This window comes from Adiantum capillus-veneris, chromosome 4, assembly GCF_014529385.1.
Source record: "Adiantum capillus-veneris isolate H3 chromosome 4, ASM1452938v2, whole genome shotgun sequence".
NCBI classification, from domain to species: Eukaryota; Viridiplantae; Streptophyta; class Polypodiopsida; order Polypodiales; family Pteridaceae; genus Adiantum; species Adiantum capillus-veneris.
Genome location: NC_140934.1, coordinates 85,817,047 through 85,844,641, shown reverse-complemented (window position 1 = coordinate 85,844,641; position 27,595 = coordinate 85,817,047). Strand labels below are relative to the sequence as shown.

Here is a 27,595-nt window from a genome sequence, read left to right as displayed (position 1 = left end):
GATTTTGTTGAGAGCTCTATAGTCAATGCACATTGTCACAAGGCGGGCACCACGTGCCAATAGAGAACAGACTGAACAGACTTTTAGCACTTCAATAACAACTGAACTGAGAGAGAGAGACGACATGCGACAAAGAGTGGTGGAATTCCATCCCAGAGAGTATTGGCCCCAAACGTTGGCGCCCCTTTTGGTATTTATTTATATTGCATCAACACAACACAAGCCGGTACTCGAGACTTTGCACCTTCTCCAGGAAGCATGCCAGAGAATGAGCCCTAACCTCATATTTAAAGGCCCTAGGCCCCAAAAGCAGTTTACAGTAAAAAGCCTTCAAACTCAAAAGCATCTGGTCCAAAAGCAAAACCAAAAAGCTGCCAGCGTAAATCACGGAAATCCGTACAGTCCTGCCACGTCAGCATTGCTAGCGTAAAAAGCGAAAATCCGTACAGTTCTGCCATGTCAGCAATCAACGGAATGTTTGAAAATCCGTACAATCTGCCACGTCTGCAATTCGACAGAAATGTGCTGCTTTCTTCTTTTGTTGCTTCTGCTTCTTCTAGGGTTTAGGCCCCTCGGTCGGCATCTGCAAGTTGGCTCCATTTTATAGGGCTTTGACACGTCATTAGTTTGTTACACACATTCTCCAAGATCCGTCTTTCTTCAAAAACCAACAACACCGGAGAGCAGTAAGGTGAAGTACTAGGCTGGATAAGACCCTTTTCCAAGAGGTCTTTCACTTGGTTCATAATCTCCATTCTGGGCTCGCCTCACACGGTAACGTGGCCGGTTCGGTAGTGTGCTTCCAAGTATCATATCAATGGTATGATCCTCAGGACGAGCGGGTGGTAACTCGCCTGGCAGGCCCTCTGAAAAGCAATCGGCATGAGTGTGGAGAAAATCTTGGCATTCTTTATCAAGTTCCGACAAATTTGTCCTATGTTCATCATTCAACTCTTTCAAAAAGATCGAGTAAACAAATAGAGTGGATTTTATTAATTTTGAAACGGCCGAAGCCGATACAATAGGGACAGACTCGCCCTTAAGTTTCACATCAAGCACAATGGTTCGGCCCTTCTCTGTAGTCAAAGTCGCTTTTCTTGCACGATAGTCGACCATGGCATTGTTGTTATGGTACAGGGCATTATGTAAAAGTCCTCGTGCCCCAAATACCCGTGACAATGCAACCGAAGTTTGCCAATGACAGGTGTAATGGCTACGTCCCTGCCGGGAGCCGCTAGAACTGCCTGTGCTAGTGGTCCCATCCGATCGGGTGTGATCTCGAGCCGCGCCACCAATTCAGGTGAAATGAAGTTGGCCTTGGCTCCTCCATCAAAGAAAATCAGGGCTTCTTGGTCTTTCACTTTGCCCCAAGCTCGGCAAAGTTGTGTACTCTCGTCAATCGTGCTTGGGTCAGTACCCATGCAATCTGGAACCAGTCCTGCTGTCATCTTGCCTTTTCGTCCACGTTCCTCAACTGATTTCAAACCCTCAGGCCTGTCTTCATCTTTTTCGTTTTGTTCCTTCGGTGCCTTTTTAGGACACTTCGCGGAGATATGCCCAGTTTCCCTGCATCCAAAGCACTTCCCTTCTTTGATGTAGTTAGCTCTCTCTCGAAGAGTAAGCTTGGGTCGTGCATCCTTTTCTTTTTTTTCTGGGTTGCTCCTCTTCTTTCTACTTTCATTGTTCGAAGTCTGTTTGGTCCTTTGTGTCATGATTGCATCTGTGGGGTAGGTCAAATTGCCTGAATGAATGGCAAAACCCCGTTTCGCATGACTCATTAGTTCCTGAATGGAATCTGATTTTTGTTCTAAGCAGTGATCTCGGATCTCTGTAGGAAGTCCCAAGGTAAACTGCTCAATCTGTTCTTTGAACGAGATCTTCTTAAATGAAGAAGCTGGTAGAAAAGAACTGCAGAATTTTTTGCAATATGCGTCCAATGTATCCTTCTGCACCAGAACTTCACAGAAGCTTCGAGGAAGCTAGAGTGTGGTTGTACAGGAGTTTGGGAACTTTTTTGGGGCTGTAACAATGAAAAACAGTGCTCTGCGTTTTCTCGCCAGCCCATAGAAAAGCTCCAGAATTGCATGGGAGGTCACCCCGGACTTGTACTTTTGGTCTATACAGGTTATACATCCGTTATGCTGTCGAAATTGGGCCAAATTCTGAAATTACAGCCCCTAGACAGGTTTGGACAGCTTGTATAGTTGCTTGGGGATTTCCCATCTCAATCAAATAAAGAAATACTGCAAGGGGCGCCAGTTTTTGGGGCCAACAGGATGTCGGTCATCGTTGCGCACGGCATTCTAGCCGCTGGACGCAAGTGTTGAGTCAAAAGCATTATAGGTCTAAAAGCATCTGGTCCCAAAAGCTAGCGTCCAAGGCAGCCAGCGCAATTCTCGGAAATCTGTACAATTGCCATGTTAGCAGATTAGCGTAAAACGTGGGCGTTCGTACAGTTGTTACGCCATCATCCCTTTATGCAAGTTTTATATTGTGTGTGTCTGCTCTACTCTTAGGCCCCATCGGTCCGGGTCCGATAAGTTGTTGGGGGTTAGGATCTTAATCCTAACTCTATTTTAATAATAAGCCACTCAGCGAGATCTGCAAGTTCGTAAGGACTGCATCTTCTTTTGCTTCCGCTACGGTTTAGGCCCCTCGACCAGGATCGACAGGTTGTGTAGGGTTAGGCCTAGGGAGTTCTAATCTTCCAGGTCTTCAGTGGCTTGACACATCAGCATTTTGTGACAGCAGCCCTCAATTTGGGACGCAAATTCCGTTGCAAATCACGACGTGTTTTGCAAGAGCTTTTTGGTTTTGTGTGCTAGTCAATTGTTATGGTCATCCCATTTCAACCACCCCCCGCAGCAAAAATCAATGCGATTCTTGAGTAGACACTAACTTCATGCAGACAACTAATGACCATCAACACAAGACAACACATCAACTAGCATTCATCTCATTGTTGTCAGATTTTGCGATATCCTAGTATAAATATTTTTTCAGTCATCACATCTCGATCTCATTGATTTCTCATAGATGTCTTGATGCACTAAGATCACATACCCAGTCTATTTCATCAAAGTCGGGACTTTTGATGCACTAGGTTCATATGTTTCACAAATGCTATGGAATGCTATGCCAATGACACAACTACTCAAATCTTAGATGGGTTCACAAAGACATAAATGGATAAAGCTCTTGCCCATTGGTACAGTACTTTGACGTAGGTCTCTCCATAGGGAGGAAATTCCTAGTTACATCCATACGGTACTCAGGCAAAGGCATTGTCCGCAAAGGAAATTTTTGCAAGTCACATGTATATGGTACTTAGATTTAGGCCCGTCCTTCTAGAAGATTTCTAAACAGCGTTCAAATCAACATTCAAACTAGTATCAAACAAGTTAAAACAACACCCAAACTGGTCCAAACAAGTCTATATCCAAACAATATTCTCGAAGTGGCAAACAAAATATCTATAAGAATTTATTTTGTTTTTGACAAAAAAATCATTCAAGATGGCCCTCTTTAAGTCTTACTCCGAAAGTAATGAGTTTTTTATTTGGTTGCAAGATAATGACTCACTGTTGAATAGCAATTTCAGCATCATTCCGATGATGCCAAGGCATTCCCTACAATGCATCACAATGTCCCAATTTCATATTGTCAAAGTCTACTTAGCCATGTTGACGGGAGGGAGCCAATATGTCACGTGACACATCCCAACCCTATGTGTCCGTGGACAAGCTACACCATAGTAGGGTTCCCGTCAGTTTAGATTAGAAGTGAACTGACACTTTTTGTGAGTCTATTCATAGACCGTGCATGCCCAGTCACTTAGCATAGATGCATATCCTCCGGTTGCACACCGCAGAAGCATAAGCATTTCCATCAGATTCCATCAGAGTCAGTTTGGGAATTTTTCAGATGACTTTATCCCTTTTTTCCCTATTTTTGACATTTTTCACTTATTTATTAAGTGACTTTTGTTGGGTACTCAGTAGGGCAAATTGGGTAAGTTAATTTATAAGCAAACCCAAGTTAGCACAAATAGACAGATGAGGAGAGAGCACAACAGGCTTTTCCAAAGCAGCAGGTGTTCCTTCCCTCTCAGCAAGAACCTCTCCAACTTCGGTGAGGCCATCCCCCCCCGCATCTTCAGCCTTGGTGTCACCTTCTCCCCTTGCAGAGCCTAGCGCTTCCCTCTTGGAGACATCGCCAGGAACCTCAGCACAATCAGCGTTTTCTTCCCAAGTTACTAACGCCAGCAACCACAGCAAACCCAGCGTTTTCAGTCTCAGCCTATCCAGCGTTTTGCTCTTCCATTGGCAGCAGTAACCTGCAGTTACTAACGCTAGGAAGCAAGGCAAGAACTGCAGTGAATCAGCACCATAAACGCAAGAGGAATTTGTCCACAGCAGCAGCGTTTTTCCCTCCTCAGTCGCAGCAGAAGATCCACATGCCATAAGGGTGAATTGGGCCTTGCAAAACAGTCAAAATTCAGCAATCAAAGCCCTGCTGTAACAGCGTTTTCTCAGCCAGCCTTATCCCCCAAAAACGCAGCCAAAAGAGACCCAGAACCTAGTGCTTTGTCCAGCACTCAGACTCAGCCATAAGCCCCCAAGAATCCGTCCATTTTCAGCAACGAAAACAGTCCCCTTTCCAACCACGAAGCCGTCGACATCGTCACCATCGTCGTCATCGGCATAGTCCAACAGCATCAGTCCTTTGCATTCGCATTGTACTCTTTCGTGCAATCAAGTAGACCACTCTCGCCGACGAGAGTGGGGCCTTCGGAGGAGGGTTTTACAACCCCTAGGTGTCGTATCTCTTCTCTCTCCTTCTCTCAGTCTCATTCATTTGCACGCACTAGATCCACTCACTTTGTTCGTGATCACCACACTCTCTATAAGACGGAAAGCTCTCTCTTTCCCTAAGAACTAAAAGGAACCTTGAGCAATAAAGATCACTAATCTTGAGAAAATACAACATTCATTCCGCTGCACCTAACACAATAAGCGGTGTACCATTGCTTGAATCAGTAGTAGCTAATTCTACCTAAATCTCACAACCAGTTTGATCGTAATTAATGTCCACACTTTTGAGAAAGAGGGGTGAGATGAAGTTCTCAGTTGTGCTTGGGTCGAAGAATATGAGGGCTTTTGTCACAGTTCGACTGCTAACGTGGTTGTCCTACGGATTTCCGTGAATCGTGCTTCTGACGTGGCAACTGTACGGAGATTCCGCGGTTTGTGTTGGCCAACTTTTGGGACCCAGAGGCTTTCAAACTTGAAGCTTTTTATGTACATTGCTTTTGAAAGGCCCTAGGCCTATAAATAAATTGCTAGGGTCTCAGTCTTGGGCAGGTTAGCTTGGGAGCACTGTTGAGACGAGGACCCTCGGACATTTTACTTTGTGAAGCATTAGTAATAAGGAAATACCGAAAGGGGCGCGTGTCACAAGACGGGCACCACGTGCCAATAGAAAAGAACAGATTGAAAGACTTTTAGCACTTCAATAACAACTGAACTGAGAGAGAGAGAGAGAGAGAGAGAGAGAGAGAGAGAGAGAGAGAGAGAGAGAGAGAGAGAGAGAGAGAGAGAGAGATGACAGGCGACACGGAGTGGCGGAATTCCACCCCAGAGAGTATTGGCCCCAAACCTTGGCGCCCCTTTCGGTATTTCTTTATATTGCATCAACACAGTACAAGCCGGTACTCGAGACTCTGCATCTTCTTCAGGAAGCATGCCAAAGAATGAGCCCTTTGCACATATTTAAAGGTCCTTGGCCTATGAAAAGCAGTTTACATGAAAAGCCTTCAAACTCAAAAGCTGCTGGTCCAAAAACAATGCCAAAAAGCTGCCAACGTAAATCACGGAATTTCGTACAACTGCCACGTCAGCATTGTCAGTGCGTTTTGCGGAAATCTTCCACGTCAAAAAACTGCCACGTCATCAATTGCTACTCAAATTCTCCTTTTGAGTGTGTGTGGGTCTGCTTTATTTTAATCCTTTATGTCACTTGGCCCCATTGGACAGGGTCCCATAAGTTGGTAGGACTTCTTCTTCTTCTGTTGTTTGTTCTTCTTAGGGTTTAGGCCCTTCGGCCGTGATCTGCAAGTTGGCTCCATTCTTCAGGGCTTGACACGTCAGCAATTTGTGACAGCGCAAGTCTTTGGGGCCAATCTCTTAGGGCGCGGAACTTTGCCGTGCCGTGTCGGCTGTGAAGAACACGCAAACTATGTGTGTTTATTCATAACTAAACTTAGATAAAAACTAAAATTGAACTAGAACTAGGGATAAAAACTCAAGAGACTGAATATGTGTTGATTCATTGAAATCTGTAACAAGGGTATTCTTATATAGAAACTGAAGAGACATGATGAAAAGACATGACCATAGGTCAAGAGACATGACTCTAGGCCAATAGTTGTGTCCTTTTGTTGTAGAGTCGTGGTCCTTCGGCGTAAAGTGTAGCCATTCGTTGAAGAGGCATGGCTATTTGCCGAACAGGTGCGACTCTTGGGGCGAAGAGACGTATCCTTTGGAGAATTGGGGGTCCCGTATCTTGTGCGTCTTCATATGTGCAAAAGAATCAAGCAAAGAAGGTAATACAAAGACAAAGAATACGTCACAATCTTGACATCGTCTCTCTCTCTCTCTCTCTCTCTCTCTCTCTCTCTCTCACACACACACACACACACACACACACACACACACACACACAGAGTTTTTGATCAGATCTTTCAGTTCTCTCGGGTGTGTTGTGGTAGGTTCTCGACTTGGAGTGTCCAAGTCTGTTGGGATAGTATCAGAGCTCAGTGGATTCTTTTGCTACGAAGGATCCGATCCCTTTATTCACAACACTCATGGATTCAATCGATGAATCCTGCCATGAGGGAACCGTGACGATTGACCAACTTGGCCCGGGCAAGAACAATGAAGACTCAAGTGGATATCGTCCATCTTCTGAAGATTCAGAGCAGTAGGGGCCATCTCCTCCTACTGAGTACGAAAGGATGGAGATGTAGCGGCAATAGTAGGTTGACGCTTGTGCCCAGCAAATGCTTCGATACTCCAAAGATTCAGAGTATGCGAAATGTTTGTCCAAGTACCCGCTTGACGAGATGCATTCCAGATGGCGTTCCGTCAGCACATCACATCTGAAGTCGGCAACGAGGAAGTCAACTACACCTAGGCCTCCGGGCAAGAAGATGTATTCAGAGGATGAGTTTGAAGAAGCAGTAGAACGACGAGTTAGCAGACTCATGAAGACCAAGAAGTGGCCCGGAAAGCAGAGTCGTCCAGGCTACTTGGGTTGGAAATCTACTTTTGAAAACGCCAAGAAGGCTAAGAAAGGAGTTAGATTTGAGGATGATTTCAGTTCGTCCTCATTTTCTTCCGACAGCTGTGACAATTCTTCGACGTCCGAGGTCAGTGACGAGGGTAGAAGGAGACGGAAGAGGAGAAAGATTCAGAGACACAGGAGAGGCAAGAAGAGTCGACCCCATAGAAGATCTAGAAAGCACTCTGACAGTTCAGACGAGGATTCCTCTTCCTCGGATAGTTCAAAGTCTGATGAGCCGATGTTTGGAAAGGGGAAGCAATTTTACAGAGCCAACAAATATGATTTACTCGTGTATAGGAAGAAGAAACCCAAAGATTTTAAGGAGGGCAGGCAAGCAATAAAGTTTGACACTTTTTCTAGCTTCAAGGATACCCACAAAGCCGGTGCTTTCAGTTGTAAAGAAAGATAGATCTCGAAGAATGTGCATTGACTACAAGGCCTCAATAAAATCACCATCAAGAACAGATTCCCAATACGCGGTATCGGTGATATACTGGACATGTTATAGGGTTCTACTTGTTTCAATAAAATCGACTTGAAAAGTGGCTATTATCATATCAGGATTGCTCCTGGAGATGTTTACGAGACCGCCTTCAGGACATTCTTTGGTTTGTACGAGTATTTAGTGATGCCTTTTGGTCTTACAAATGCTTTTGCAACCTTCAACAACATGATGGACATGATTTTTTGAGTGTGTAAGTCCTTTGTGGGCACCTTTTTTGACGACATCATCATATTCTCCAAGAATGAGGTAGAGCATCGACACCACCTCTTACAGGTATTTCAGGTACTAAGGCAACATCGGTTGGTAGTAAATGGAAAGAAGAGTGAGTTTTTCTTACCAGAGATTCTTTTTTTGGGACACATTGTTCCTGCGGAGGGTGTCAAAATTGCGCCGGTCAAGATTGAGACCATTAGAGATTGGCCAGAGTTAAAGAATGTGCATGAGGTTCACAGTTTTTTGGGCTTGCGTTCTTATCCACATCCTTTTTGAGCCTCGACCATAAGAAAAGCCGTTCCACATCTTCAAGGTGGTCTTTATGACACGGTGGCCCAAAAAAGGTGGGCAGTGACACTCTGTCAAAACCTTATTTCTCAGTGCTTGTGTAACACAAGTTCTTCCGCATCAAATAGTTTTCCTTGAGTGAATAGCCCACAACTACTTCCCTACTTTGTAACAGGTCAAAGATGTCTGCAAAATCCGGATCTGTGGCGTACTGATCTACCATGTCCTTGAAGCTGTGATGATGAACTGCCGAAATAGCCAAAACCAATGGCTTATGAGACAGTGCATCTGCCACCACATTCTTTTGTCCCTTAACATACACAATTTGAAAGTGAAATTATGAGTCATGACAAGATGTTTTCCCACCACATCTGCTTGTCCAAAAGCTGTTTCTGCCACAAGAAATATCGTAAACTCTAATGATCAATGAACACTGTAAAATCGGCTCCGAGTAAAAAGTGTCGCCATTGAGTAAGAGCATGCATGGATAACTACCAAAAGCTTTTTCTCGTAAATCTGTGCAACACGTTCTGGTCTGGAAAACATCCTGCTCACATAGGCTACAACATGCCCTTCTTGCATCAAGACGTTCCCAAATTGCGGCCACAGACGTCACAGTATACCTCAAATGGCTTTCGCAAGTCTGGCAAAACCAATACTAGGCCAATCGTCAACTTTTCCTTGAGTCTTAAGGGTTGCAATCTCAGATGGTCCCCAAGTGAAAGAAACTCCTTTCTGTGTCAAAGTATGTAGAGGAGAAGCAATCTCCGCAAAACTTCGAACCACTTGGTTAAACTATTTGTCTCATAAATATTTCGACTTCATGGCATGCCTCAGTCTATAGTTTCAGATAGCATCCTCGTTTTACTAGTTTGTTTTGGAGGGAAATCTGGGAAAATATTGGTACTCGGTTACAGTTCTCGTCCTCTTTCCGCCCACAGACAGACGAGCAATCGGAGATTGCGAATTCAGTAGTTCTCGACTTGTTGAAGTCTTACATCTCTGATCAAAAAGCTCAGTGGGAGAAGTTATTGCCCTTGATGGAGTTTGCCTACAACAACACAGTACACACGTCTACGGGGAAGGTGCCATTTGAGATCGTTGAGGGTGCTAAGAAGGTTCCTAAGCACCAAAGATAAGATTTTTGAAGCACATCAGTATGTTCAAGATTTGGAGACTGCTTTTGCAAAGGTGGGCGAGGCTCTTGAGAAGTCTCAGGTAAGGCATAAGAAAGCAACGGACAAGCATCATCGTGACTTGCAATTGAGGGAAGATGATTGGGTGCTTCTACGGTTTGAGAAGGCACGCCTACGGAAATGAACGGTAAGGAGCGACTTTTTCCAAAGTTGAGTATGAGATACTGTGGCCCTTTCCAGATACTAGAAAAGATAAACGATGTATCCTTCAGACTGAAAAGGAAAATGAAAGGTAATGTGATACGATGGTAGTTAGTTAAGTTTAGAACTATCCGCATTGGATGCGAAATGGATGGAGGAGGAGGACCTAGCAGATACTCCTCAGGCATTAGAACTTTACCTTAAGGCTTTTGGTCTAGCTTCGACTATTCCAAGAGTTACTGATGATCAGCGGGTTGAATCTGGTGCGGTGCGAACTGCACAAGAGGGGAATTACTCCTCTCCTTTGTCACAAATTACCCAAATGGATTAAAGTCACTGATTTCTTTACAGATGTCAGGGGTACTGATTGGTTGATAGTATTTTGCTGAATGACTTTAAGAAATGAAGTACTTTGTAATGGGAATTTGATTCTCATCAAAGATCTCGATGGAGATAGTGAGGTGAATGTCATGTGAATGTGCGGTGACTGTCACCTTCGTGCAAGTACTGGATATGTATTGTCTAGTGCATTAGTACTTAAGAGTTAGTGTCTACTGAACTAGTGTTGGCTTATGTTGGTTTTGCAGGCGTAATCGGGGGTATGTCACAAAGTGATGACGTGGCATGGCCTAAAGGACAGACTCTGGACAGAGAGAGTCCATAGCCCCGCTGAAAGTTGCAAAAGAAGTTGTGACAACTTGCAGAACCAATCCGAGAGGCAACATGTGGAAGGACACTCAGCTTTATAAGTTGTTCCTGTCAAAGTCAACGATGAAGAAGCGTAGAGACCAAGGGGAGTGAGCACGAGAGAGAGATAGAGAGAGAACGAGAGAGAGAGTCTCCTGAACCAATCAACCTTGGCAATGAATAACTGAATGTGTATACAATGGAGGCAACGGGTTGCTTATATAGCAATCCCAGTAAATTGCTCCACCCAAGACTTTGACAAATAAGTAAAATAAATACCTCAAAGCGAGACTAAATAATGGGATCACATTGGACAGTTCACTTGAGATGCCTAAAGTTTAACATCCTCTCTACAACTCATAGTGGACATCAATAGTGAGACCAAGTCGACGAAGAAGCTACCATGGACACCCCAGCACCGGCTAAGATACTAGATACACCTCGGTGTTGCTCTTCTCAACTTTTTACCTGAAAGTAATGCCATCTTGAGCATCGGTTGCCTTTCTAGAAACTTTGAATTGTAGACCATACTACATCCAATAATCCCCATTCGTGACTGTGACAACGTTTCAAAACGTTGGCCTACTGTGGGCTTGCCTGCCTTGGCGCAGCGTTCCAAAACGTTGGGGCAGGAGAGGGAAGGTGGTGCCACACAAGGTAGCCTCTGCAAAGGGCGTCTCAAAACGCGCAGGAGCAGAGGGGACAGGGCGGCGTCGACAGCAGAGGGGGATCACCTAGTGGCGCTAAGGCATGGGCTGGTGAACGCATGGGGCGTCTCAAAACGTGCAGGGGGAGGCACTGCCGGGCGCAGTGTTCTAAAACACTGTCTGCAGTGGGGGAGTTCGATGCCGTTAGTAGCTTGCCCAACAGCGTTTTGAAACGCTAACACTAGGGCGAGGGACAGTGTGGGGGAGATTGACGTTGGGAGTGAGAAAAGCCTGGCGTTTTAAAATGCAGTGAGCAGAGGTTGAACGTCGGCGATCAGCACATGATGTGGTTCTCCTACTCCTCCACGCCAAGGGTTTCAAGCACGAGCTACACCAAGCTCTGATACCATGTCAAAGTTGACGATACGGAAGCGTAGAGACCAAGGGGAGTGAGCATGAGAGAGAGAGAGAGAGAGAGAGAGAGAGAGAGAGAGAGAGAGAGAGAGAGAGAGAGAGAGAGAGTCTCCTAAACCAAATAAACTTGGCAATGAATAATTGAATGTGTATACAATGGAGGCAAGGGGTTGCTTATATAGCAATCCCAGTAAATTGCCCTACCCAAGACTTTGACAATTAATTGTGGGATCACGTTGGGCAGTTCACTTGAGATGCCTAAACTTTAACATTTCCAACTTATGGGGTACTGTTGGATGGGGCCCAAAAGGGATAGAGGCTAAAAAGACCAACGCAAAGGATTGATGACTTGGTAGTTAGACGGACCTCCGCAATTTGCGTTGTTGACATGGCAGCCGTACGGATTTCCGCGAATTGCGTTGTCAACGTGGTAAAATTTTGCGATTTGTGTTGGCCAAGTTTTGGGGCCTAGATGCTTTTAGACTTGAAGCTTTTCATGTACATTGCTTTTGGAAGATCCAGGGCCTATAAATAAATTGCTAGGGCTTCAATCTTGGGCAGATTAGCTTAGGAGCATTGCTGAGACAAGGACCCTCGGACATTGTACTTTGTGAAGCATTAATTATAAAGAAATACTGAAAGGGGCGCCAGTCTTTGGGGCCAATCTCTCTGGGCATGGAACTTTGCCGTGCCGTGTCGTCTCTCTCAGTTTTGTTCAGTTCTTCAAGTTGATCTATCAGATTATCCATACACAAGGGTGCATACTTATTCTTGATAGTGAGTTTATTCAACCTCTTGTCATCTATGCAAAAACGCAGTGGTATCCTTCTTTCGAGAAAATAACACAGGCGCTCCCCACGGGAATTTACTTGGCCAAACAAAACCCCTGTCGAGGTAATCCTTCAACTGTCGTTGAATCTCGTCCTCTTCGGTTTTACTAAACCAATAGGGTTACTTCGAAAAAGACCGACTACTAGCCGCCACTTCTATGGCACGATCTACTCCTCTCGAAGGCGGCACGATCGTCAGGAAAAACATCTTTTAAATCAGTCATGGTGGACTTGTGAGAATCCCGAAGTTCAACAGAAGAACATGAAACATTTTTACGAAATCCAGTGATGACTGAAGTACCAAGTACTAATGAAGCAAACCATGCAGATGGTATACATATTACATTGATAAAAGTTGACATCATAAGACTTTGTATCCTTAAACATTTCCAAAGTAGTAACAATTGGTATTGCAAACCCATTATTTACAGAAATCTGATTACAAAACGAAACAGACACATGAGGCACGTCTTGCTTAACAAAAACAAGAGAGCGATGTTCATAGTCTTTATACAATGTATCTTGTTTATCATAAAACCATGAAATTCCTAAGATAACATTTGCTCTATCCAGGCGTATGATGTGGAAATCGAAGTTCTCTCTGTTATCAGCTAACTCGAACGTCAAATCAGGAAACATCTGATTGCATACATCTGTATCTTTGCCACGAGCCATCTTCACGTGATACTCATGGTCAGTGTCCTGCGTGTGCAGGCAGAGTTTCTGTACCAATTTTGCATCCACAAAATTATGTGAGCTTCCATTACCAAGGACGGTCATGTCGTGACCATTGATGTTTTCGTGAAAACGGAGAAGATCGTGCTTATCAAACACTTTGGTGCTAAATGTACAATAAGTACATGAACTATGCCCTAAGTGATGGATTTCAACTTGAATAAAATCTGAGTTGCGTGAGATTTCGTGAATTTGAACCGGACAGCATCCTTGCAATTTCTTGGTCTTCTTCTTGGGGCAGTCTTTGATTGGTGGTTCGTCTGGCCTCATCCAAAACAAGCTCCCTTTTTCTTTGCATCAGCAATGATAGCATTCTTGGCTTTCTCTTCTCTTGAGCACCACGAGAAGTGGTGTCGAGAAAAGGTTTCTACGGCGATTTGGACCTTTGCTGGAATCGGGGTCGCTTCCTCAAAGTGCCCTCGCCGGATTGGTGATCATAGTTTCTTCTCTTCTCATAATTTGCTCCATTTATCAAATGGAACGTTCTAGCCTTTGCCACAGAATCCTCGACATCAGCTGGAGCATTATCCTTAATCAAGGCCCAACAGTAATCTTCATGGAGACCTAGTAGATACATATGCACAACATGTGTAGAATCCACCTTGCAGAAGGTGAGTGCTTCTTTGAAAGCCATGGTATGCTTATCAAAAGACAGAGTTTTCATCGAAAGACTCTCGAACTTTGCATAGGCTTTCAAAGGATCCATTGTTGGCGGAATTCTTCTTGAATTTTACGTAAAAATCAGCCCATGTTGTCGGCTTCTCTGTCATATTTCGCTACCAGGTAAGCGCCTTACTGTGCATATAGAGAGGAATCGTGTAAATCCTCCGTTCATCATGCTCTTCATGGAGATCAAAGTAGGTAGTTCAGTGATGAAGCCAATTATTTATGGCCAATTCCTTTACTCCTTCCCTTCCTCTGAGAAATTGGTAGTTTTGTACGGAATTGTTGCAGTGGGACCACCCTGTGAACGCAAAAAAAAAGCAATTTGCTTGCGCAATTGCTGAAGATGGGTGTTGTTCTTGGAAACACGTGCAGTCGTCGATTGAGCCGTATTTTCAAGAGCGATGACACGGGCAATAAACCCTTGCACGGCTCCTCTAAGAGAGCACAAACGAATGTTTGTTTGAACATTTGCATTTTCTAGAGCAGATTTACGTTGGTCGAGTCTTTGGAAAGTGCTAATTTGGATAGGTCACAATACTTGATCTTAAGGTTTTCTACCCTGCCCTTTCTCTATTCACTACTATCGGCTCTCCTTGAGGTATTTTATTCTCGCCTTATTGATGCAGGTCTTGGTGTCAGTTCTTACTGCTAGCCTTATAGGTCAGGCTCTCAAGCCCATCACTGCTGCTGTTCAAGGAAAGGGATTCAACTGGAAGCTTCTTTTTGCATCTGGGGGTATGCCCTCTAGCCACTCTGCGGTAGCATCCAGTCCTTTTTCCTCATTTTTGCAATTTCCCTAATTTGAGCCTTACCTAACCAGTAAAGTACGTTGCTGCCATGTAGTGTGTAACTGCAGCCTGCACTTCCATTGCCCTTGAAAGGTTTGCATTTTCCCTCTTATTTTAATCTTGTATGCTCTGAATGTACATGAGGGTGGATAACTTTTTCAGCCACTGGTAATTGCAAACTGCAGGGGATTGGCAGATTCTTTATTTGGACTATCTTTGATATTTGCCGGGATTGTCATGTACGATGCTCAGGTAAGATGATCTTCAATTATCTGTACATGCTTTAAGGCGAGTCCATTGTTTTCTGGTGCTTATTTGAAGCTCTTATTATGAGGGTGTTTGCTAATGGACGTGTCTGCATCGTCCACACAGAAGCTTCTATGCGTAGACAAAAAAATCATCTTGTTAGACCCTTACGATGTGGCATTTTGGACGACTACTATGTTCATTTTCTCTTTTTAGGGAACTTTAGCATAAAAAAGATAAGTGCAAAACTTTGTCAAATGAGATGGGAAAGTACTTAAAAGCTAATTCACTCACAAATTTGCCTTCATTGCACATCTAAATATCTTGATAATTTCTCATGGCTTCCCCCAACATTTTACATGAGTGAGGCGTTTTACATGCCCTAGATAGTATGTGGCAGTACACGTCACACTTTGCATGTGAGATGAGCACTGGACAACTTTTGACTCTCTCAAACCCAAAATCATATTCACTTTATCTTAATACGAATCCTTTGGGAGAAAAGAACTGGATCCGAATCTATTCTTGCACTTTGGGATGGGATGCATATATAGGGTCTTTGCAAAGGGGTGTGCTATCTATTGCAAATATCCTTTTAACATAATACGTGCTGCTCATGTCCAGATGGGAATTGATTATGTGAATCATGACCAAAAGGATACATCATTGATCTTTTCAAAAATCTTGAAGGGTCCATAATATTGCATACATAGCTTTGGTTCTCTTTAACCTTCATTTTCCTAAGGCGTGCTTTCTCAAACTGAAGATGCACGCAATTCCCTTCCTTTAACTGCAAGTCACAGTGATGCTTATCTATTGCCTTCTTGTGCCGTTCTTGAGACTTTTGCAAAGCCTCCTTAACCTTCGCACAGGAAGTCTCTAGATCCTAAACAAAATGATCTGCTTGTTTATTCTTGTCCTTGGTGCACAAAATAGGAGGAACCTTTTTGCCACCCTCGACAATCTCAAAAGGCGCCTTCTCCGTCGAAGTATGAACAATGTTGCTATAAGCAAACTCCACCCACTATGATTGCTCAAGATTTACACAAATCCAAAACCATTGAATTGGTCATCTCTGATTACCCATCGGTCTGTAGATGAAACGACGATGAGGATTTGAGCAGAGTGCCCACATTCTCACACATTGTCCTCCAAGAGAAAACTAGGTGAATTGGGGATCTCTGTCTGAAACAATAGATTTAGGCATTCCATGTAATTGAAAGATGGGTGAGACAAACAACTTTGCCAAATGGTTAGTCTTTATAGTCTTCTTCACTGGCACGAAATGAGCTTGCTTGTTGAATCTATCCACAGTTCACATACCATCATGTCCACTGTGAGTCGTGGGAAGATAAAAAACAAAGTTCATTGCAATACTCTCCTAAGGGTGATTTGGAATCGGTGGAGGTTTGAGGAGTCTTGCAATGTTGTGCCTATCATACTTCACTTTTTGACATAATATACAAGTACGCACAAATTCATCCATGTCCTTAAGTCTGTTGTCTCTATGCCCCTGTGCCCAACAAAAGGAGGTTTATGACACTCCGTCAACACCTTTGGCCTTAGACTGTGAGTAGCACACAACATAGTCTTTTGCAACAAAAACCCTTCTTTGAGAGAGTGAATTCGCGGCTGATTTTTAGAAAAATCCCAAACTTTTAGGAAAGTGTTTTTTTGGGGTCAGATTTTCATATTTGATGCTTTTAGGCTCTCTGTGACACTCTTCAACGGGCAGATTGCAGAGGAGGTGCTCTTCGACTGTTGTACTTTGCGAATCAACAACAATAAAGAAATACCAAAAAGGGCGACAACGTTTGGGGCCAATTCTCTCTTGGGGTAGAACTCCGGCACTCCCTGTCTCGTGTCATGCATCTCTTTCAGTTTAGTTGTTATTTGAAGTGCTTAAAGTTGTTGTTATGAGCGCGTATAGAGCTAGAAGAGAGCGAGAGGAGGCGCTCACAATATACAAGAACTTGGGACTTGATGATAAGCTTAATCTTTATTACAAGACTTAATACTTTATTAAGAGAGCTAGATACAAGACTTGGATTACATGACTTGAGTACAAGACAAGGCTTGATTGCAAGGACAAGACTTGAACATAAGACAAGAACTAGAAGAGGGTTTTCCTCATAGGAGCCTCACAACTGGTGTTGGCAAGACTGAGGGGCTTGTGGCCCAAGACCCCTATATATACTAGTGCTTGAGGAGGTTAGGACTTTCTAGGTTCTTTTTGAGGAGGTTAGAATCTTCTAGAACCTTCTTGATCCTTCTAGTTCTTCTAGAACCTTCTTCAACTTTCTAGAGCTTTCAAGAAACTTCTAGATTTTTCCGGAATCTTCTCCAAGCTTCTAGAAACTTCTTGATCCTTCTAGTTCTTCTAGAACCTTCTAGATCCTTCTTCAACTTTCGAGAGCTTTCCAGAAACTTCTAGATTCTTCCGGTATCTTCTCCATGCTTCTAGAAACTTCTAGAATCTCCTTGATACTTTTAGAATCTTCTAGATCCTTCTAGATTCTTCTAGAGCCTTCTAGTGATGATGTAGGCGATGACATAGGCGATGATGCAGGCAACGACTGACTCTCAAGCATCCATGACATTACCCCCTCTAGCGACGAGTTCCACGATGAGCAATGGTGTTCCTTGAGTTGGACTTCCATGGATGCTGTTGATGGAACTCTTGGACTTTGAGAGATGTATGCTGTAGATTGTGTGCTGGTTCCCAGATTCGTTCACTAACATCATAGCCTTTCCAATGCACCAAGTACTGTAACCTGCCACGCGAAACTCGAGAATCTAGGACTTTCTCGACCTCATATTCGTCATGTCCTTGAATCTCAACCGGAGGAGGTGGTTGTAGGGCTCTTCCTGGGATCTTAGATGTGTGACAAGGTTCTAGGACCGAGACATGAAAGACCGGATGGATTTTCATGGATGAGGGCAATCGGAGTCGATAGGTGACTGGATTGACTTGACAGATAATTTTAAACGGGCCAAGCCTTCGATAATCAAGCTTTTGACAGGGACGAGATGAACGCAGATCACGTCGGAGGAGCCACACTTTATCCCCTTCTTTGTATTTTGGATGTTGCATGCGATGGAGACGTGCACTTTCCTTATACTTGGATTGAGCTTCTTTTGATATGAATTGTAAGTTCTTTGTGAATTGCAGATAATTGTCGTGTAAGATGAATAGCAGCTGGATTCTTGACTTGATAGTGTCTATGGATATCCTATTTGGGATGTTGACCATAATTAGCAAAGAATGGAGTGTGACGGGTGGAGGCATGAAAACTGTTATTATAGGAGAATTCTGCCAGCGGTAGGAGCTCGACCCAATTATCCTGGTGATAATTGATAGTACAACGGAGATACTGTTCCAAAAATTGATCAACTCTCTCTGTTTGTCCATCACTTTGTGGGTGATTGGCTGAGGAGACGTTGATTTGTACTCCGAGTAGCTTGAATAAGCTTTTCCAAAAGCTAGAGATGAATTGTGGGCCTCGATCAGAAACTATGTCATCCGATAATCCGCGATAACGATAGATATGCTGTAGAAAGAGTTTGGCCGTATCTTCGCTGGTGATGGTTTTAGTGGTTGGAATGAAGTGTGCCATTTTTGTAAACCGATCCACGACTACTAAAATGGAGTCAAATCCTTGTGACAAAGGTAGCTCTACAATGAAATCCATGGAGATGGATGACCATGGTTTGGTTGGAATGGGCAAGGGATGGAGTAACCCATGAGGACGATGACGAGGGGCCTTTGATCTATTGCAAGTGTCACAAGTGCTTACATATTCCTTGACAAGCTTCCACATTTGAGGCCACCAAAAGTCACGGAAGAGAAGCTCAATTGTCTTATTAATCCCAAAATGCCCTGCTGATGGAAGATCATGCCGTTGCTGAAGTACCTCCAAGCGTGTTGGTCCTGGCGGAATATAGAGAAGACCCTTATAGTAAATTAGTCCATCAATTTCTTGAAAGTCCTCATTAACCTCTTGTCCTTGTAGTTGTTGTGTAATATTCTGAGCAAGTGGGTCTTTGGCAATTTACATCTTCACCTTAGAAAGAAAAGTAGAATCTTCAGGAGCTTGGCTCATGGTGGCGTTTAGCTTAAGCTGCTCAGGTTTCAAAATCACCGACTCTTGTTGATCAAATGCTATGTCGCCTTCTCTAGGTGCAAGGTAGGATCTTCTTGATAAGGCATCTGGCTTAGCTTGTTGACGGCCAGGTCTATAAGAGAGAAGAAAATCAAACCTTGATAGGATACCACTCCACCTGGCTTGGCGACGATTCAAGACGCGGGATGTCATGAAGTATTCCAAATTCTTGTGATCTATATAGACAGTGATTTTATGAGGAGCTCCTTCAAGTAGGTGACGCCAAGTGTCGAAGGAGTCGATGATTGCTAAGAGCTCTTTGTCATGGATTTCATAATTGATTTTTGCAAGTGAGAACTTGCGGGAATGAAAAGCCACTGGATGTACTCGACCATCCTCTCCTACTTGGGATAGAATAGCGTCAAGGGCAAAATCTGAAGCGTCTATTTCTAGGATGAAAGGCTTTGTAGGATCTGCGTGAATTAGAATGGGTGCGGTCATGAAAGCTTGCTTGAGAGTCTGAAATGCTTTCGCGGCCTCTGAGTCCCAAATAAACTTATTATGGCATGTCAACTTTGTGAGTGTTGCAACCACCTTGGAGTATCTCCGTATAAAGATATGATAAAAATTCCCAAATCCGAGGAAACATTGAACATCTCTTACCGAGGTGGGTGTCTCCCAATCAAGGATGGTTTGAACCTTCTTTGGATCCATGGAGATTCCCTTTTCAAAAATTACATAACCAAGAAATTCCACCTTAGATTGATGAAAAGAGCACTTTTCCAACTTTGCATATAACCCTGATGTACGAAGCTTTTCAAGCACTAATCGTACATGGTGCTCGTGCTCTTCTTGATCCGTGGAAAATATCAAGATATCATCCAAATATATTACCACAAAATAATCCAAATACTCCCGAAAGATATCGTTCATTAAATGTTGAAAAACAGCTGGGGCATTTGTGAGACCAAAAGGCATGACGGTATATTCAAAGTGGCCATACCTTGTCTGAAAGGTTGTCTTCCATTCATCACCTTCTTTGATTCTGACTAGGTTGTAAGCACCACGAAGATCTATTTTTGTAAATATTCTTGCCTTGCCAAGGCGCTCAAGAAGCTCTGGGATCAAGGGAAGGGGATAGCGATTCTTGACGGTGATCTTGTTTAGGCCCCTATAATCCACGCACATCCGGAGAGTTCCGTTCTTCTTTTTTACAAAGAGTATTGGAGCTCCTGCTGGGGACTTTGAATGCCGTATAAACCCCTTAGCAAGATTCTCATCAATATTTTTCCGTAATTCTACCAATTCATCTTGAGATAGCTTGTATATTGAGCCAAAAGGGGGTTGGGTTCCCTCCTGAAGCTCTATAGCACAATCATAGGGTCAATGCTCCAGTAAGAGGCCTGCATTCTTCTTCTCAAAAACATCATTGTAATCTTGATATTGACGTGGCAATGCCTCCATGATTTTTGTTGTCGACGTGTCGGTTGGTGTTGCAAGTATCAGGAAAGTTGGATACTTTTTGGCTGCACGCATGAAGACCTTGGCTCCAAGATATATAGGCCTATTATGCCTCCCTTCTTCTTTTGGACTTTTCGTGGTTCAATTCTCCGAGCCCTCCAATCGATGTCAGGATTATGTGATTCAAGCCACGGTAGCCCAATAACAATTGGACTGCTTGGGCTTTGTATAATATTGAACGCTATTCTTGAAACATGCTCCTACAATGTTACTTCTATGGGGCGAGTTTCATACCTGCCATCCCCTGAAGCGAGGGGACGACCATCAACGACTTCTACAGTTGCTGGATTAGACTTCTCCACAAGTGGTATGCCTTATTCTTTTGCAAATTCTTTGTCCATGAAACATGCCGTTGCGGCTGAATCTAGGAATGCTTCACAATCCATGTGCCTACCCGGCATATGGATCTTGACTGGTAGCATAAAACTTGAAGTGGAATCAACGGGAAGAAAGAGACCTTTTTTTGCTTGTCTTTTGTCCAACCGGCCGGTCTCTATTGGGGTTGGACGTCCATGTTTTCCGAACACGTTGAGGCCATTGTACCGTGAACCTTCATCCTTCTCTTCCTTGGACACTGTTGACCTATGTGCCCCTGCTCTCCGCAATACATACATAAGCCATTAATGCGTTGCCTTTGCTTCTCTTGGGTTGAGAGAGGTTGAAACTGTGCTGAATCAATTTGCATGGGCTCAACGCTTGATTCATGGCCCTGTTGAGGTGTGTAGCCATTATGTGCCACTTATGTTTGGGGTCGCAATGTTGCCCCAAGACGCCTCTCTTGTCTCCTCTCAAATAGTCGATTATCACATTCTATTGCTTGAGAGATGAACTCGCTTAATGTGTGAACCTTTGGCATAGTCAATTAAAGGTCTTTTACGTCATCCTTTAATCCCCACCGAAATTGGCTAATGAAATATTCCTCATGCCAAGTCAGATCACAAGTGAGCTGTTGAAATTCGGATGCATAAACGGATGCAGGTCTTGATCCTTGGCGGAGATTTCTAAGTTTGGTTTCAGCAACCCTTGCTCTATCAGTATCCCCAAAGGTTGCAGAGAACTCCCGCACAAAAGCTTCAAAGTCATGAAGGAGAGGAGATTCTTTTTCAAGTAAGGGAGCAAACCAAGAGAGAGCCGTACCTGAGAGGAGGGTCCCAATAAGGCCTACTTGAGAGGCATCATCTGGATAACGCTCTCGTTGCATTCGAATGAAGAGACGCACTTGTTGGAGAAAACCTCTAAACTTTGATCTAGTCCCATCAAATTTTTCAGGCATGCTGACCTTCGGCTCCTTCTTATGTTGTTGAGAATAGCTAAATCTTGTAGCTTGTGCTTGATGTGTGCTTGTCTCTTGAAGCTCTTGAATTTGACGTTGAAGATCTTGCAACGCCGGTCCCAAGATTAGGGGTTGCCCTGCTTGAAGCTGAGCGTTCCTCTCGCGAAGTTCTTGTAACTGAGCTTGGATGCTTTGCAATGCGTTGATGAGACCTTCCATCGTCGGCTCCATGATGGCTTGAGAAGATTAAGAGATGGTAGTCTTGCCAAACTGTTATGAGTGCGTATAGAGCTAGAAGAGAGCGAGAGGAGGCACTCACAATATACAAGAACTTGGGACTTGATGATAAGCTTAATCTTGATTACAAGACTTAATACTTTATTAAGAGAGCTAGATACAAGACTTGGATTACATGACTTGAGTACAAGACGTAGGCTGCAGTCTGGGGGGCGTTTGGTTGTAAAAGGCCTCTATATCTTATGGCCTGGACCTTTTTAGGTTATTTGCGGGAGGAGTGATGAGGGAGTTGTTGAACAACTCATGGCCCGGACCTGGATGGTTATTTGCGGAGGGAGTGTTCATTGGCGGCTTTATGTTTCTATGTCTTGTAACATGCATATGTAAGCATCTGTGTTGCATTGTGATGTGCCAACCACGGAATACTCCTTATTGGATGAGATTTTTTCTGAGAAGCCAATGACTCAGGATATCAATAGCTTCAATCTGGAATGAGACTCCTTATTGGATGAGATTTTTCTGGGAAGCCAATGACCCAGGATATCAAGAGCTCCAATCTGGAATGAGAAAATTGATTGTCCCTCGGAATGACCCTCAGAAATTTTTGAGCTAGCTTGAGTTGTTTTGCAGATATGCTGTCATCGCGGACAATTAATACCTTTCAAGAAGTGGGGATGTCACAAACTGCTGACGTGTCAAGCCACTAAAGAATGGAGCCAACTTGCAGATTTCGGCCGAGGGGCCTAAACCCTAAGAAGAAGAGGTAGCAGAAGGAGAAGCAGCAAAGGATGTTTTACCAACTTATAAAGTCTCCTGAGTGGTCTGTACCTTGCACTTTCCTTTTAAGGGTGAATCTGGGCCTATCCTGGATTCATCTAGGTATATTTTTTAGTCGTATAGCGGACATGCAGACTTCACATTGTGAAGTTTTCGTCCGAGTTACGACCAGTTGATATTGTGCTAATTCTTTCAATCTTTTGCGGTGCGTATGCCCTATCAACTACCTCATTTTTGTGCTAATTTTTTCGATTTAATGCTTCTTTTAGTGCTAGGATTCATTATGGCTGAGTTTGCCCTTGATCTCCGGAGTCATGACAGAAACTCAATACGCTGAACTTTGTGTTGGTGTATGCTCATGTGTGTGTGTGTGTGTGTGTGGTGTGTGTCGTGCTTGGGAGCATATATTAGTACCTAGTTCTACACCCACTATTGGGCACTGACGACGTTAGTGGGGATGTCGTGGTATTTAGTCAATACTATGCATGATGGAGCTGATGGTTATATTGTCTTGTGGGTGACTACCATGGGTCTGTACCTTGCACTTTCCTTTTAAGGGTGAATATGGGCCTATCCTGGATTCAGCTAGGTACATATTTTTAAAGAAGAGTTGCCACCAAGTTCCGACCAATGGAATAGATCCTAGTCGAGGGGGCTAAAACCTATAAGAAGAAGAAACAGAAGGAATCCTCGACCAACTTACAGATCAATGACCAAGGTGCCTAAAAACCCTAAAAGTAAAAAAAAACTTGTTTAAAGCACCCGAAAGTGGCCGAAACGAAGTTAGACAAGTTTATAACCTCAAAATATGATGATGTGGCATCTGTATGGACATCTCGAAATTCGCGGCAGATTTCTAGGAAAATCTCAAAATTTTGCCCTACAAGTGCGGCAGCTTGAGGACTTGCTACGATGCGACCGGCTCGCGAAGCTGTTGGAATTAGGGTTGCAGAGAAACACAGAGAGCTTGGAGAAGACGAATGAAGCTCAAGGCACACAATAGAGAGTGTATTACTTCGTGTGCAATGGAAAGATAGATAGCCCTAGAGTGATGGGCGTATATACAATGCACGGGGGAAAAAACCTCCTAAAGAGGGAAAAAATGCCCGGCGGTCCTAGTGTGTTCACACACATCACTACCACATGTATATGGTAACAAATCCCCCTTGGAGTGATGCGGTAAACGAGAGCTGGCACATGAGTAAAGGGAAGTGCCATGCCCTGAGGATAGGATCAGTCCACAAAGGGGAGTAAGCCCAAAGCTTTGCGGAAAGCTTCAAGCTTCTCACGAGACAATGCCTTTGTGAAAAGATCTGCAAGGTTGTCCTGTGTTGGCACATAAGCCAAGCTGATCTCTCCTGCTGATCCCTGACATAGTGGTAATGCACCTCAATGTGCTTTGTGCGAGCATGAAAAACTGGGTTCCTGGCAACTGCCAATGTGCTCTGACTGTCAGTGTAGATAGTGTTGGCAGTGTCTTGTCCAATACCCAAATCAGCCATAAGGCGTCTGAGCCATACACACTCAACCGTAGCTGTGAAGACTGCCCTGTACTCAGCCTCACAACTCGAAGTGGCCACAGTGGGTTGCTTCTTGCTCAACCATGATATACATGAACTGCCAAGCATGAAACAAAAACGACTTGTGGACACTCGCGTGTCAAAACAACCAGCCCAATCTGAGTCCGAAAAAGCATGTAAGTCTGGCGGCAATGATCCCCCCTTGGGATAAAACAAGCCAAGATGTAAAGTGCCACTAAGGTAGCGGAAAATCCTCTTGACAGCCTGCCAATGCTTAGACCCTGGGCTATGCATAAATCTGGTGACCTGTGAGACAACAAACTGAATATCTGGCCTCGTGTTGCATACATAAATGAGGCAGCCAACAGCAGTTTGGTAAAGAGTGACATCAGCAGGATCACCAGCATCATGTAGACTCAACTTCAAACCTGTTTCCATGGGAGTGGCAATAGGTTTGCAATCCTCAACTCCAAACTTACATAGCAATGTCTCTATGTAACTTTTCTAACACAAGACAGTACCACCATCACACTGCTTAAACTGTATACCCAAGTAATGATGCAACAGCCCCAAATCTTTCATCTTGAAAGTAGCATTCAAATCAGCCTTAAATTCAGCAATATGTCTCTCATTTGGTCCAGTGATCAGCAAATCATCGACAGAAAGAACCACAATGAGAAGTACATCACCCTCACGCTTTACATACAATGTGCTTTCTGTTGGACTGTTACGAAAACCTTGTTTGACCAAATGTCATACCAAGCACGAGGAGATTGCTTCAACCCATACAAAGCCTTGTTACATTTGCACACTTTGTCCTCTTGTCCTTTTATGACAAAACCGCGAGGCTGCGTTACATAAACTTCCTCAAATATGTCACCATTCAAGAAAGCAATAACAACGTCTGATTGATGTACATCCCAACCAAAATGAGCTGCCAATGCACATAGAAAACGCACAATAGTCATACGACAAGTGGGAGCAAAAATCTCTTCATAATCTATGCCTTTTTGCTGTGCATAACCCTTTGCAACAAGTCGAGCCTTATGGCGATCAATCTCACCATCCGGCTTGCGTTTCAACTTGTAAACCCACTTCGTACCAATGGCCTTTTTCCCAGGAGGCAAATCACATAAAGTCCATGTGTCATTTTCTATAAGTGCATCATATTCTGATTGCATGGCAGCCATCCAATTTTCTGAATTCTATGCTTCATCAAAAGACAGAGGCTCCTCAACATCATGTAAGCTAGACACAACCAAAGCATAACAATCTGATGCATAAGATGCATGGCGAGAGCTTGAACGAGTACGACTAGACAAAGGTGCATCCAATTTACTGTCACGCAAAGTGTGTACCAGCCATTTTGGCATACCTCTAGCCTGCTCATTTTCAGCCCTTTCCTCATCAAGTACATCATGTACATCTGCATCAGTAATAGGCTGATCTAAAACATTTTCAGAACCCCCCATAGGCTGTACATTTGCCTCATTGGAACTTACATTCGTATTTCCACCACTGAAAAGAGGCAACAAAGTGTCATAAATGTCCTGTGAGCTTACATTACTGTCTCTAGTACATGACAGCAAGGGCTGAACAGAATCTTCCACAAACACTACATCCCGAGAAACCAGAGTACGTTTTGTTTGCGGATGATACAACCTGTAACCTTTGCTTTCAGCACTATAACCAACAAAAATACATTTGAGAGCCTTATCATCCAATTTTCTGCGCTGCACTTGTGGCACCAAAGCATATGCCAAACAGCCAAAAGCACGCATGTGGTCAATAGAAGGCTTTCTATCATGCCATGCTTCATATGGAGTAATAGACTGCAAAGCTTTCGTAGGACACCTCTGTTAAGTACATAAGTGGCACACATAATGGCCTCAAGCCAAAAAGAATGCGGCAAAGCTTGACTTTTGACCATACATCGTGCCATTTCCGTCAGTGACCTGTTTTCCCTCTCAGCAACACCATTTTGATGAGGTGTATAAGGCACTGTATATTGGTGTTTTATCCCACGACTAGCCAGAAATGCATTAAATTCATGAGACATATACCCCCCCCCCCTCGATCGGAACGGAGGGTGTCCATAGTACATTTCGAGACATTTTCAGCTATAGCCAGAAATTGTTTGAAGCACATAAAAACTTCGGACTTCGCTTTAAGCAGAAATACCCATGCATGCTTGGAGTAATCATCAATGAAAGTCACGAAGTACAGGTAATTGCCCAAGGACGGAGTTTGCATGGGCCCACAAAACATCACTATGCATAAGCTGCAACCTGCATGTGGCCCGAACTGAACCATCCTTTGGAAAATTAGAACGCTGCATCTTACCCAAAATACAGCCTTCACAAACATGTTTGACAGGTGCTTCAAGAGGTGGCAAAGAAGCAACCATATCAGATTTCTGCAAACGCAGCAAACTGACAAAATTCAGATGACCAAAACGTGCATGCCAAAGTTTTGTATCTGAAATAGCCCTTGAATCTGCAACAACATTTGCAAAATTTTGTCCACACTTGTCATTCAAAGTGAGCTTATACAGCCCATGGCACAAAAGCCCAGATGCAACAATTTCATCACCAAAACTGAGATCATGAACTGTACATCTGTCATCCACAAATTTGACTACAAGTCCAAGTCTAGCAAGTGCGGATACAGACAAGAGATTCTTCTTGATCCCAGGTACATAAAGTGCATCAACAAGTATGAAGGAACTGCCATAAGCAGCAGTGAGCACAATCTTTCCAACTCCCTGAACTGGATAAGAGGCGTTGTTGGCACAAGTGACTGAATTCCCATGAGGGACAGACTCGAGAGAGGTAAACAATTCACGATGTGAGGTAATGTGCTTTGTAGCACCACTGTCGAAATACCACACATGTGAATTTGTAGCAACTGACAAGCATGCATCATGGACAGCAGGATTGTAAGTGCACTCTGCGCTAAAAGCCCATTCTGCATCAACATCAGCAACAGAGTCTCCTTTCACAGAAGACTCAACAATGGCCGCATTTGTAGTGGAACCAGCATTTGCAATGGAACCACCCTCTTTCTTCTTAAACTCTTTGGCCTTCAACTTAGGACACGACTTGATCAAGTGATCATTGGCTTTACAATAATGGCAACGCATCTTCTTTTTGCCCTTATCACCAGAATTTCCAGACGAATTGCTGCCAACAGAAGCATTAGGAACATAATTTTTGCCACTCGCAGCAGAACCATAAGAAGTGGCTGCATTGCTGCTACCACCCTTTCTTTGAGAAGCAATAAAAGCCTGTTCAACTGCACACTGTCTAGTCCTGTTTTTTCTGGAAAGTGACTCTTGCAACAGCAATGTGCATAATGCATCAAACTTGACAACTTCTAGATTTCCTTGGGTCATAAGTCTCCAAGTACTAGCAAAAGTCTGGTAAGGCATCAAGAACAGTCTGCACAAGGAAAGTGTCTGAAAT

The 27,595-nt window shown here is 43.7% G+C and overlaps 1 pseudogene across 1 annotated transcript in view; it reads left to right on the top strand.

Moving 5' to 3' along the window:
• The window catches only part of LOC147459539 (uncharacterized), a 45,510-nt pseudogene that overhangs the window by 6,451 nt on the left and 11,464 nt on the right, over positions 1 to 27,595 (top strand). The window contains exons 2-4 of the transcript XR_015187885.1: positions 14,293 to 14,424; positions 14,510 to 14,547; positions 14,640 to 14,706. The product of XR_015187885.1 is annotated as an uncharacterized LOC147459539 (transcript). The remainder of the gene's footprint in view (positions 1 to 14,292; positions 14,425 to 14,509; positions 14,548 to 14,639; positions 14,707 to 27,595) is intronic.